Source organism: Lissotriton vulgaris, chromosome 1_1 (assembly GCF_964263255.1).
Source record: "Lissotriton vulgaris chromosome 1_1, aLisVul1.2, whole genome shotgun sequence".
NCBI lineage: Eukaryota > Metazoa > Chordata > Amphibia > Caudata > Salamandridae > Lissotriton > Lissotriton vulgaris.
Window position 1 is genome coordinate 1,024,895,568 of NC_141685.1, and position 13,315 is coordinate 1,024,908,882.

A 13,315-nucleotide genomic window follows, 5' to 3' on the forward strand; every position below is an offset into this window, starting at 1 on the left:
GTGGTGCTGAGTAATAATGTGGTGGTGGTGAGTGACGCTGGGGTAGCGCTGAGTGATGATGTGGTGATGCAGAGGGCAGAAAGGCACAAAAAGCAGTCTAACAAAGGGCAGAAAAACAAGGGAAAAACGAGTCTAACAGAGGGCAGAAGGGCACAAAAAACCAGTCTAACAGAGGACAGAAGGGCAGAAAAACAAGGGAAAAACGAGTCTAACAGAGGGCAGAAGGTCACAAAAAACGAGTCTAACAGGGGGCAGAAAGGCACAAAAACGAGTCTAACAGAGGGCAGAAGTGCACAAAAAACGAGTCTAACAGAGGGCAGAAGGGCACAAAAACAAGGGAATAACAGAGGGCAGAAGGGCACAATAAACGAGTCTAACAGAGGGCAGAAAAACAAGGGAAAAATGAGTCTAACAGAGGGCAGAAGGGCACAAAAAAACGAGTCTAACAGGGGGCAGAAGAGCAGAAAAACAAGGGAAAAACGAGTCTAACAGAGGGCAGAAGGGCAGAAAAACAAGGGAAAAACGAGTCTAACAGAGGGCAGAAGGGCAGAAAAACAAGGGAAAAACGAGTCTAACAGAGGGCAGAAGGGCACAAAAAACGAGTAACAGGGGGCAGAATGAATCCCGCCCTGCGGGTTTGTCCACGAAGATGCCACCTTTTTGTGCAACACCTCTACTCAACTGGAGTACTTTCTACTGTCTAATCAGTAAGTGCTCCCTCGTTGGCAAAAATGCGCCAGTTATTGTGAGCCGCAGCTCCGCCACCCATGGGGCGCCGCATTTACAATGCGGCGCACCATGTGGCAAAAACGGCACAGATGCGTCACGCATCTGTGCCGTAAAAGCAGCGCATTGCTGGAGCTGCGTCGCAAGCGCGATGCAGCTCCAGCAATGCTCTGGGGGGCCCTATCTCCCCAATGCTACGTCAAGCCTTGCGCCTGCTTCAAGCAGGCGCAGGGTTTTGACGCAGCAATGGCCTAAAAGTGACTGAGTGAAATCTTGTAGATTTCACTCAGCCACTTTTAGGAGGCGTTCATGCGCAGGAACGCCCTCCCCTGCGCCGGAACGCCTCCTGATGGCGCAGGGCTTTACAACGTGACGCATCTCTCAGATGCGTCACGTTGTTAATACCCAGCACCATGGCGCATCTTTTGTGCTGCCGCTGCGTCACAAAAGTGACGCAACTGTGGCGCAAAAGGCTTGTAAATCTGCCCCATAGTGCTTTTACTACACTGTAGCTGCGTAAATGGCCAGAAGATGTGTCTCCAGTGACCATGTGTGCCTGTGCCTGTGTTACAGGCACACATGGTCACTGGAGACACATCTTCTGGCCCTTTACGCAGTTGCAGTGTAGTAAAAGCACTGTACATTTACCCAATGAGGGAGCACTTACTGGATTAGCCAGTAGAAAGTACTCCAGGGCAAATCGCAAAACAATCCGCGATTTTGCAGGCAAATTCTCGAATTCACAGATTTGTTTTACGATTTTGCGGGGAAATCCGCAAATTCGCGGAACGCGAATTCGCAAATTTTGCCCATGCTTATAGCAGTTCAATTTGAAGGAGTTCTTTTTTTCGGCAAAGACTCCTAAATTTGATTTAAAAAGGTAATGTGCACATCAGCGCTGATCATAAAAAAGGGTTTGTGATTAGAGCATAAATCACATAAATGCACCTGCAGAAAACTGTTTTTGCACAGGCTCGCATTGTTCAGGATGCAACCCTTGTTTGCTCTCTCGCCCCCTCTAATATTGCTTTCTCACCCACACAGTCTTACAGCGCAGTCAATTAGAACTACAGCAGCGGTAAACTCATTGCTCGCTCGTGTCTTTTATTTGCTCTAAACATGGTTCCCGTGCTGCAGTTGCTCTTCGCCACTCTGGCCCAGGAGATCAAGGTGCTGCAGGACACCTTGATATGCTTGGTGCACTGGGAGTTGGGGGTCATACTGTGCCACAGGTGTGAGGAAGTTAATTGTACAAATCAGAGAGCTTATTAGTTCAGTTTCTTTTGCGAGTGGAATGTAAACAGCACTGCACAGTTACACAAACCTGCAAGCAAGGACTTGTTCTAAAAATACCACAGAGAGAATTATTAAAAATGAACATGGTGTTGTCACATGGTTTGTTTTCCCTCAATGATTCTAGTTTATGCAGATTATTGTACTTTAAGAGGTGGGGTGTGCGTGTGCAGCCTTGTTAAGGACCCAGCTGTGTGATGTCAATGGAAGTGACATGTTCTGCGAGGTGCTCGGATGCTATGGACTGGAGTCGTACCCTTTAAATTAGCATTTTAGTGTTTCTTTCATGGTTGGTAAATTCATTAATTTCGTTCATGAATGTGTTTATTACTGTTTTTTGTTTATTCAGGCACTGCTCTCTTCATCTGCTATTCATTTTTCATGTGTACTTCATTATTGCTGCATCCATGCTGGGTGGTGTTCTTGGGTCACATAGGATGCCTTGGGGCTTGTTCCCTGCATATGTTGCCTGTTTTCAGGCTGTCAATCGCCCCCATTCCTTTTGTTGTTACCCACAGTGGCCAAATGCCTCACATGTGCATGCATCGTGTGTCTATCCATTACCGTGTGCGCTTCGGTGGTCAGGGTACCATCTCTGTGCAGTGTTCACCATTGTCACCTGGAGTTTTTTCAGATATTACACAGCGGCTTAATCAGCATCTGACTACTGATAGGCTGGGTTAGTTTAGCTCTGGGGATAGGCAGTGTGATTACAAAAATGGCGAGAAGGACCCAACAAACCCACCTTATGGCAGTCAGACTCACTGACTAGGCTCACTCGCCACCGAGCACTCACCTCAAACTTTTACGCCGCACTACTTTCAAATGTCACCAGCCGCCACTGCTGGTTACTCTAACATTTTCCCCAGCTCTCCAATATTCTGGCTTCCAGGGAGACTGGGAGCAAGGTGAGTGTGTGAGAAGAAGAGAGAGAGTGGATGGATGGAAAGAGAGAGAGAGATAAAGCGAGGAAGGAGAGGACGGGAGTCAGGTTTACTTTTAAGCCAGGGCTGCTTTCCGTTCCGGCCCTGGGCCTTATAAGAGCCGCAAACTCAAGGAAACAAATGCCAAGGATCTTAAAAGCGATGCCACACTATAGTAGTATACAAGAACAAACATTACGAAAAAGAGGGGTGTGCGGCTTGATGGCTGCCTGTAGAGAGACTTATCTTACAGTGCACAGAATGCACCTCTGTAGGGTCCAGTAGGAAAAGCTTAAAAACTTACACTCGAGTTCTTCAGGAGTCATGCTATCTTGAGACATCCTCTAATGGCCGTAAGAAGATTCTCCTGTCCCAGGCACATGAGCAAGTTGATTGGGAGCAGACAGTAACCATCTAGCACTGCTCCTTTTCTAGGAAGTCCACTATGGCGTGGAGCTGTAACATGTTACATGTAAAGCACTCCATTGTCCTAGTGGTAGGGCCGTACTAAATAAATAGTGCAAATTAAAAAAAAAACATACATGCATACCCGTACACATGCATGCATGCATACCTACACACATAAATAAATCAATAAAAAGATTGCGTCCTTTCAGAGACTGCCAGGTCCTTGCCCGACCTCAAGGCCACAGACTCACACATGGTAGGGCCAAATGGCTTGAGGAGACACATAGATGGCTACTATCTAGATCTTTGATCTTTATTACTTTCTGAGCTGCTATGGAAGAGGTACAATACACTAAGCATGCACCACTGAATAAAGTAATGGAAAATTGATCTAATCCCAACTGGTAAGTTTGCTTTCCAAGTAGTTCACCAATTTATAAAAAATACACAGGAAAGTTCATAGCCATGTAAGTCTGGTTCTACTATGCAGGTAGTCCAGGTATTTGACTAACAAACAGTATAGCTTTAGGGTGGCATTACCTCTTTCTGCAGCCATCATAATGTACGTAGTTAATATAAATAGTGAAACTTTTCAAAGTAAACGTTCATGTAAAGCAGTAATTCTATATGAATCTTGCAATTGGTGCCATTGATGTTTGATAACTGATAAAATGTTATCTCTCCACAGACCAGACAACTCGCCATCCTGGAGCCTAGCAGAACACGGGATCCTTCCAAGACGCTTCCACTGTCACTCATATGGCTGTTCTGTGTCTTGGCCCTCATAGTGACTGGATTTGTGGTCCACTGGGAGATAGTCTACCTACGTAACTTTCACCTACCCTACAGCTCCACGTTCATGGCAGAGAATGTCCCCCTCAGCAATGAGCCACTGAAGAGATTCCCCTTCCTGCTAAACGAGACCACCAAGGGCTCCACCCATGAGCCATTACTAGTGCTACGGATCTTCTCCAGAGATGCTATTCGCATGACATGGGGGGAATGAGAGCTGGCTGGCCGGCATCGCTGTGGTGAGGCTGTTCCTTCTGGGAATACCCTCCTCACACTCCGTCTCAGTACGCAATGCCCTGCTATGGGAAAGCACTACCTTCAGGGATATTATCCAGCAGCACTTCTTGGACACGTACAATAAGGAGTAGTTTCTTACCTGTAACTCCAGGTCTGTAGTAGGGGTATCTCTGTTATAGTCATAATATTGTGAATAGTCCCGCCCATGTGCGTGGACCCCGGCGCAATCAAAATAGTCTCTTAAGTTGTCTTCTTCTGCAGTCCTGCATAGACGCTTAAGAGAAAATCAAAGACAAATAATGCAGCCTACAACTACAAGGCTACATTTGCCAGCACTTCATCTTGAAGTGAAAAGGATAGCCAAATAATATTAAATTTACAACACTTTGCAAAGTTTCACACTCAGATAAACTCCCCTTCACAAAAATCCTTTGTAATGATAGAGAGGAAGGGTTGGACAGACAAGCCCCATAGGCTGCCATTATGTGTGTGGAAAAGGGATACCGTGCCTTTAAGGAACTCTCCGGAGACCCTCGATATCCCAGGATGCACAGCCAAAGGCCTTTTACTTTCAGTTCTTTTTGAAGGGGTATAAAGTCAGGCCTGTAGCATACAGTACATTATCTCTTCATCCACCGGAGGAGGGCGGGCGCTTATGACTATAACAGAGATACCCCTACTACAGAACTGGAGTTACAGGTAAGAAACTACTCCTTCTGTAGTAGGGGATCTCTGTGTATAGTCATAATCTTGTGAATAGACTGGCAAGCCCATCCCAACAAACCAAACCAGCGGTGGAGGAAACAGACACCATCAGTACTGTGCAAACACATTTCTGATCGAAGCCTGCCCAACCTGAGCGTCTCCTCTGGCATCAGAGTCCAGACAGTAGTGCTTAGCAAAGGTATGGACCGACTTCCAAGTGGCAGCCCTACAGATATCTTCAATGGGAACATTACGCAGCAAAGCCGTTGTAGCCGCTTAGCCTCTGGTGGAATGAGCCTTAGGCTTACCCCCCAAAGGTTTTGTTAGCCTTTTGGTAACATAACTGTATTCAGGACACAGTCCACCTAGAGATGGACTGTTTTGAGGTGGCAAGTCCAGTCCTTACCGATCCATAATTGACAAACAATTGGTCTGACCTACGTATGTCTTTGGTCTTATCCAAGTAGAATTTCAACACTCTTCTTACATCCAGGGAGTGAAGAGACCTCTCCGCTGGAGTGGAAGGATGTTGAAAGAATGTAGGCGAAGCTATCTGATTAGCATGAAAATCAGAAATCACTTTAGGGAGGAACTTAGGGTGAGTTCGCATCACTACCTTAGAAGCATGAAATTCAGTGTAAGGTTCTTGGCAACACAAGGCCTGGATTTCACTCACCCTGCGGGCCGATGTAATAGCCACAAGGAAGGCCGCCTTCCAGGACAGATGCTGTAGAGAAGCCTTATGAATAGGTTCAAAAGGTTCCTTCATCAAGCGAGACAGCACCACATTCAGCTCCCAGGAAGGCGAAGGACGCCGAACAGGGGGAAATACTTTCTTTAATCTCTCCAAAAAATCTTTAATTACAGGAATCTGGAAGAAGGATGTTGGTGAAGGGCATTTCCTATACGCAGTTAATGCTGCGAGGTGAACCTTAATAGAATGGATATTAAGGACAGATTGAGCCAAATATAAGAGGTATGGAAGGATGACATCTTCCTTGCAGGTGGTAGGATCATAGTTCTTGGACATGCACCAGATGCAGTACCTCTTCCACTTGTAGGCATAGGAAGTCCTTGTGGAAGGATTCTTAGCCTCCTTGAGTATTTCCATGATGCCGCCAAACTCAACGATGAGAGGTTGGGGTGCACCATCTGCCCCCCGAACTTCATGAGAAGGTCTGGCCCACACGGCAGCCGCAGGTGGGGTTGGAGAGACCGGTGGAGAAGGTCCGTGAACCACCACTGCCGAGGCCATTCCGGAGCAATGAGGATCATTCGTGCTTTGGACTGAGACAGCTTGATGAGTACTGCCGGAATCAGGGGAATGGGTGGAAAAACGTACAGAAAGCTGTTCGACCAGCTGATCCATAGCGCATTCCCCAGAGTCCCCGGTTGGTATAACCTGGAGGCGAAGTCTCAGCATTTTCTGTTTTCAGCGGTGGCGAACAGATCTATTTCTGGAGTGCCCCATCTGTTGAAGACGTTTCCTAGCACCTCGTCGTTTAGGACCCGCTCGTGATTTTCTTGGACCAGCCTGCTGAGTGCGTCCGCCTGAGCATTCTGCATCCCTGGCAGATGGGTAGCTGTTATCGTCAGTCCTCTGGCTAGCAGCCAGTGCCAGATCGCCTGCGCTACTTGTGACAGTGTGCACGATCTGGAGTCCCCCTGCTTGTTGAGGTAATACATTGTGGTCGTATTGTCCGTCTGCACAAGCAAGGAGTTGGTCTGGAAGGACGGATGAAAGGCCATCAGTGCCAAGTGAACAGCTCTGAGTTCCAGAAAATTGATGTGATACGTGGATTCCGCCGGGGACCACGTCCCTTGGATCTGTAAATAGTCCGAATGCGCTCCCCAGCCGTGGAGAGAAGCATCCGTCACGATAGTCTGAATGGGAATGTCCTTGTGGAATGGAACCCCCTTGAGGAGATTCTCCGCTGAGCACCACCATCTCAGGGACTGTTGAGCATGTAGAGACAGTCGGATCCTGTCGTCCCAGCTCCCTCGTTTCTGGTCCCACTGATCCTCTAGACATTCCTGCAGCGGCCTCATGTGGAGGCGTGCATGTGGAGTGAGGAAGATGCAAGAGGCCATCGACCCCAGGAGAGATGACACCGCCCTCACTGTCGTACATGGAACGGACATGAGAGCCTGAGCCTTCTGAAGGATCGATAAGCGTTGCTCCTCCGAAGGAGACACGCTTGCTGAGAGAGTATCGATGGAGGTTACCAAGTACTGTAGGCACTGAACCGGAGTCGGAACAGACTTGGACATGTTTATGTGCAACCCCAGCTGGTTCAACAGAACGGCCATCCTGTTGAAGTGCAATTGCGCTTCCAGGAAGGTGGAGGTTTTGATCAACCAGTCGTCCAGGTACGGGTAGACAAACACCTTGTTCTTTCTCAGGAGCGCTACCACCACTGCCATGCATTTTGAAAAAGTCCTGGGTGCAGACATCAGTCCAAACGGTAGTACGGTGTACTGATAGTGATTGGTGCCGACTAGAAAGCGCAGGAACTTCGGGTGTTTCCGTGCAATGGGCACATGGAAGTACGCATCCTGCAGATCTATTGCACAAAGCCAGTATCCTCTTTGTAGCTGAGGATAAATCTGGTGCAAAGACAGCATGCAAAACTTCTCCCTGCAAATCTATGTGTTTGCTTGTCGCAAATCCAGAATGGGCCTGGACTCGTTTTTGTCCTTCTTGCGTACCAGAAAGAACCTTGAGTAGAGACCCTTTCCCCTTTGAGACAGAGGGACGTCTTCTATCGCCCTTTTTCTTAACAGGGTACCGGCCCCCGCTCGAAGCTCGCGCAGATGGTACTGCGAGTGAACCGGTGGAATTGCTGGAGGAGGGCTGACAAAACGAAGACTGTATCCATTGCAAACAATATTCAGCACCCACTTGTCCTGAGTAATTTTTCTCCACTCTGCCAAGTAATTTTGTATGCTAACCTCCACCGGAGCGGGTAACAGAAGAGGGGGAAGTAACTTCCCAGGGCTTAGACCCGGCCGGGCCCTTGTTTGCCGAGGAGGACTCTGCCCCTCTGACGCTTCTGGAAGGGCTGCCTCTGGTATTGCTGCTGCTGTTGCTGTTGCCGACCAGCTTGACGACCTTGCCCTCGTCTCTGGAAACCGTACCGCCTCTGGAAAGGACAGAAGGACTTCCGTTGTTCTTTTGGTTTCTCCAAACCAACAGCCTTCAGCGTCTCTACTTCCGCCTTCATGCGGGCCATTTCCTCATCCGCATGCGTCCCGAAGAGGGTCGATCCCGAGAATGGCAAATTTGCGACCCCCTGTTGCGCCTCTGGCTTATGAGAGGTAAGGCGCAACCAGGAATGACGTCTCAAGTTGATGCCATGGCAGTACCCATGAACAGCCAGAAGAGAGGCGTCTGCCGCCGAGCTGATGACTTGATTTGATACCATCATGCCCTTGTTCAATATCTCCTGGAAGTCTTCTCGCCTATCCCTCGGGAAGAGCTCAATAAACTGTTGCAGGGACTCCCACAAGGAGCGGTCATAGCTACCCAAGAGTGGTGAGGCACTCGCCGCTTTCATCGAGGTGGCAGCCGTACTGCAGACTTTCCATCCAGCAAAGTCTATCTGACGGCTCTCCTTGTCCGGAGGGACCGTAGATGAAGGGGCAGTCGAATGCTGCTTCTTGCACGCTGTCATGATTACAGAATCCGGGACAGTATCTGACCTGAAGAACCCCGGATCAGAATCCGGGGCCTGTACTTCTTTTGAAGCCTAGATGGTGCTGACTTCACGTGGCCGGCATCAGAAACAGCTCCATAGCCGGTTCCTTCAGTCCTGGCACCAAAGGCAACAAAGGGCGAGAGAGATATCTTTTGTGAAAAGTCTCAAAGATCACAGAGGTAGAAGGAGTGGGTACCGTCAATGTGATCCCTAACTTTGCTGCCCCCTCAGCAGCACATCCTAGAATGTCACAATGTCGTCCACAGGTGACACTCTCGTAGGAGGAGAGTCCGTTAACGTGGGAGAATACCTCCGGTCACTGGAAGAGTCTGTGTGATGGGACCGTGACCTTTCCCTCCGATGGCAATGACGGGACGTTGTCGAGGAGCGAAGCTCACTGCGAGAGCGAAACCTCCCACTGGACTTTGACCTAGACCTCCTGGGTCTCGCAGGAACCACCGGCCTTGGAGGAGGCGGAAGCGGAGGAGTCGGAGCCGGAACCCCCGGTTGTGGTTGTGGAGGCCGGGGGGGCAGTGGAGGAGGAGGCAGAGGTGGTGGAGGCGGAGAAGGAGGAGGAGGAGGCTTCCTAGGAGGCAGTGGCGGAAGAGTAGGAGGCGTAGGAGGCCTGGGCCTAGAGGGCGAATAGGTCCATGAATGATCAGATTCCGGTGACCTAAGCACTCTCCTCTTCTTACGAGCAGGCCTCGAGGAGGATCCTCTCGAGGCAGCAGACGAGCGCCAGTGCTGCCGCAACCGGGAACTCGCCGATGAAGATGATAGACTAACCACTGAGGCACTGGACACCGTCCTGGGCCTTGACTGTCTCCTCGACGTCGATTTTTCTCTCCTCTATGTCGACCTCTTCGACTTCCCTTTTCTCGACGTCGACCTTCCAGACATCGAATTTCTTCTCCGCGACGTCAACTTGTCTCTCTTTGACGTCGACCTTCGCTTCGACGTTGACCGTGAACGGCGGTGTCGCCTCAACAGCGAGCGCCTTTGGGACACATCGCGACTTCGATGGTGTGTCGACGCCGGTGAAGTCCTCGACGTCGACCTCGTCAGAAGTCTCGACGTCCTACCCTCGACGTCGAACGGCGACGCCGCTTCGACCCAGAGCCCTGGGTCGACGGGGAGAATATGGTGGTCATACCTCTCGACGCCGACGTCGAAGCCATCGACGTCGACCGGGACCGGTGCCTTTTCTGGGCCTTTTCTTGACTGGGGTGCCCCCCAGAGGCCGATGCATGGGCAGAGGACGATGACAGAGTCCCTCCATGTCCAGAAGTTCCCCCTGGTTCTTGGTGTCTCCTCTGCTCCAGGCCATGGAGACGAATCTTCTCCCTGTCACGCAGGGTCCTCCTGGAGAAAGAGTAACAGATTTCACAAGAGTCAGGGACATGTGGGGGTCAGATTTTGCCTTCTTCCTACCACACTCAGGGCACTTGTCGAATAAAGCTGGCATTTTTGACAAAAAGAGGTGGCAAAACTGGCTAAAAAGCACAGCAACTTGAAGAGGAAGACTCCAGACGTCGAGTGAAACACTCAAAACACTGGAAAAGTGCCAGAAATTGAAGTAATACCCAAAAAGGTAGAGCTCAATGCTCCAGGGTCCTGCTAGCAGGAGCCGGAAAAAAGAACTGAAAATAAAGGGCCTTTGGCTGTGCATCCTGGGATACCGAGGGTCTCTGGAGAGTTCCTTAAAGGCACTGTATCCCTTTTCCAGACACATAATGGCAGCCTAATGGCAGCCTATGGGGCTTGTCTGTCCAACCCTTTCTCTCTATCATTACATAGGATTTTTGTGAAGGGGAGTTTCTCTGAATGTGAAACTTTGCAAAGTATGTTAAATTTAATATTATTTGGCTATCCTTTTCACTTCAAGATGAAGTGCTGGCCAATGTAGCCTTGTAGTTTTAGGCTGCATTATTTGTCTTTGATTTTCTCTTAAGTGTCTATTCAGGGCTGCAGAAGAAGACAACTTAAGAGACTATTTTGATTGCTCCGGGGTCCACGTACATGGGAGGGACTATTCACAAGATTATGACTATACACAGAGATCCTCTACTACAGAACCTGACCTTAAAGACCATGATGGGTATGGAGTGGGTAGCCCGCTTCTGCCCCAATGCCAAGTACGTTATGAAAATCGACACCGACATGTTCTTCAGCCCTGAGCTTTTGGTCCATCACCTTCTCCAGCCGAGCCATGAAGTACGAAAAAACTACTTTACTGGGTTGATTGAGTAAAAGGGCATCCCTGAACGGAATACTTCGAGCAAGTGGTATATGTTCAGAGAAATCTATAGAGCTGACTTATTCCCTACCTACTGTTCAGGACATGTACTCTCGGGTGATGTAGCAACAAATATTTTCAACATTGCTAACCTTTTAAAGCCACTGTTTGTTGAAGACATATTTGTGGAACTCTGTCTGGCAAAGCTGAGAATCCGTATCACCCGTCCACCCCCTGACTTGTTCAACAGGATATATATCAGATATAACCGGTGTATATTTGCCAAATTGATCACAGTGCACAAATACACCAAGAAGGAACTTGTGCAGCTCTGGCCTGATTTTATGGAGGCAAAAAGGATCTGCTAGGATTCGAGACCCCAGCTCTTGGGCATTTATGGGTAAGCTGTAGACTGTCGAACCAGAAGATCTGGCTTCCAAATGCAGCTTCCCTTCCCGCCTAAAGAGCATTGTCCTGTGCGAATCACATGAGCTCCCTCTGCTTATCCTTCATCAGGAGAGCTTGCAAACAGGTGGACTGGTATAAAGCCCTGGATGAAATATTGGCTCTTCACACCTACACTCATCGAGCAGAGCACAAAGCTTTGCAAAGATGCCCAATTTCTCGCACTTTAGGAAGTCCACATTTTGAGGTAAAGACCCTCATTTATACAATGTTGATAGCATAGAGAACTGGAGATAGATCAGAAAACATCTTACACCAAGCACAATCAGTGAAATAAGATCTCCTAACCTTTACAATTATTCCAACCTAAATACACCTTTACTGACTTATAGACCAGATCAGCATTATTTTGGCAGATTTTAAACTAGATATGGCTACTAGTATCATTGAGCATCCGTGTGTGTGGCAATAAATCAAACAAATAGAACCCCTTATCATGAGATAGCCTTTGGCCTAAGATCAGGACACTATTCTGTAAAAATGCAACACTCCCCAAAATGTACAAGAAAATCTGACATACTGATCTGAAAGAAGGAGACAGCAAAAGCAGACAAAATGACAAAAGAAAAAGTATTTATAGATAATTTATATAATATTTGTGTGTTTTAGCTTATATAAAACAACTTGTGTGGCAAATTGACATCTTCCATTTTTCTGTTGATTGACGGAAGGTTTTGTAGTGCACTTCCAACTTCTCACCACCTGTGCTGTGATTCTACTTGCCACTGAATTGTATACAATATGTGATCAACAAACCACAAAGGACGCGCTCCTTTCACGAGAAACACATGGGTTTCTTCAATCACTCATCATGTAAAGGTTACGATTTTTTCACAATTCCATAGATTCATGAGCCTTTAGTTTTATGAGATCATAAATTCTTTTATTTGTTCATTTCTTATCATCCTGTTCAAGGTGTTTCAGTTAATTCATTCTAGTCATGAATATTATGTTGCTTATAATATGCCCGATGCATTTCGGGTTAATGGTCTAACCCTTCATCAGGGGCCTGTGAAATGAAAAACATACAGGACCTCAGCATTCAGAAAAACACCAAGTACATACATATTACAAAAATATTAACCAAGAAACAATAAAGTCGCTGCAGGACAATGTATATGTATCACGGCTAATGCCATAAACACAAAAACATTTTCGAAGCATTAAGGTGCGTGTGCACACTCTTTACGAGGTTTAACATGGTACTGGGGCCAGCCAAATGTGCATGTGAGTATGCGATTGCTCGAGAAACCCAGACTGACGTAATGCTAAATCGTATCGTCTAGTGTATTTTAGAATGAGTACTAGCGTATGCAGTGAAATATGACCAAACCGGTATATTGCTGGAAAATTGAGAAACGCTAAGTGCGGTTATCCTAAAGCTACGAAAGAGTAGCATACAATGGCAAAATCTAATGTATACGGCTGATTGCAAAACGAAAAATAAGGACGGCGGGGTATAAAACTTACTGCAAGCAACGCGTTGTGCTCGTTCCTTTCCGGGTACGGGATCGGATGGATAAGCAGGAAGCCAATCACAAGGCTTCTTGTATTGTGAGATGGGTCACGTGGTGTATCTTACTGTCCGTTAGTTATCAAACAAAAACTACGTTATGGCGAAAAAGTACCGCACTGTTAGGCAACAAAGGAGGTTATAATGGAAAGGCTTCACCTGACGAGCAGGATGGTTAAAAAAGCGCTTGGTCAGATTTCGGTCTTTCAACGCGGGCCTGGTAGCCATAGCAATTAAAGAGAAGCTTGGCTATTGGATGAAGGTGCCGATCACATGATCGCTGAAGTCGAAAAGAATAATAACGTTTTCAGAATTCTGC

At 47.8% G+C, this 13,315-nt stretch overlaps 1 pseudogene; it reads left to right on the forward strand.

Moving 5' to 3' along the window:
* The window catches only part of LOC147748447 (beta-1,3-galactosyltransferase 1-like), a 61,059-nt pseudogene extending 49,673 nt beyond the window's left edge, over nt 1–11,386 (forward strand).
* Nucleotides 11,387–13,315: the final 1,929 nt, after the last annotated feature.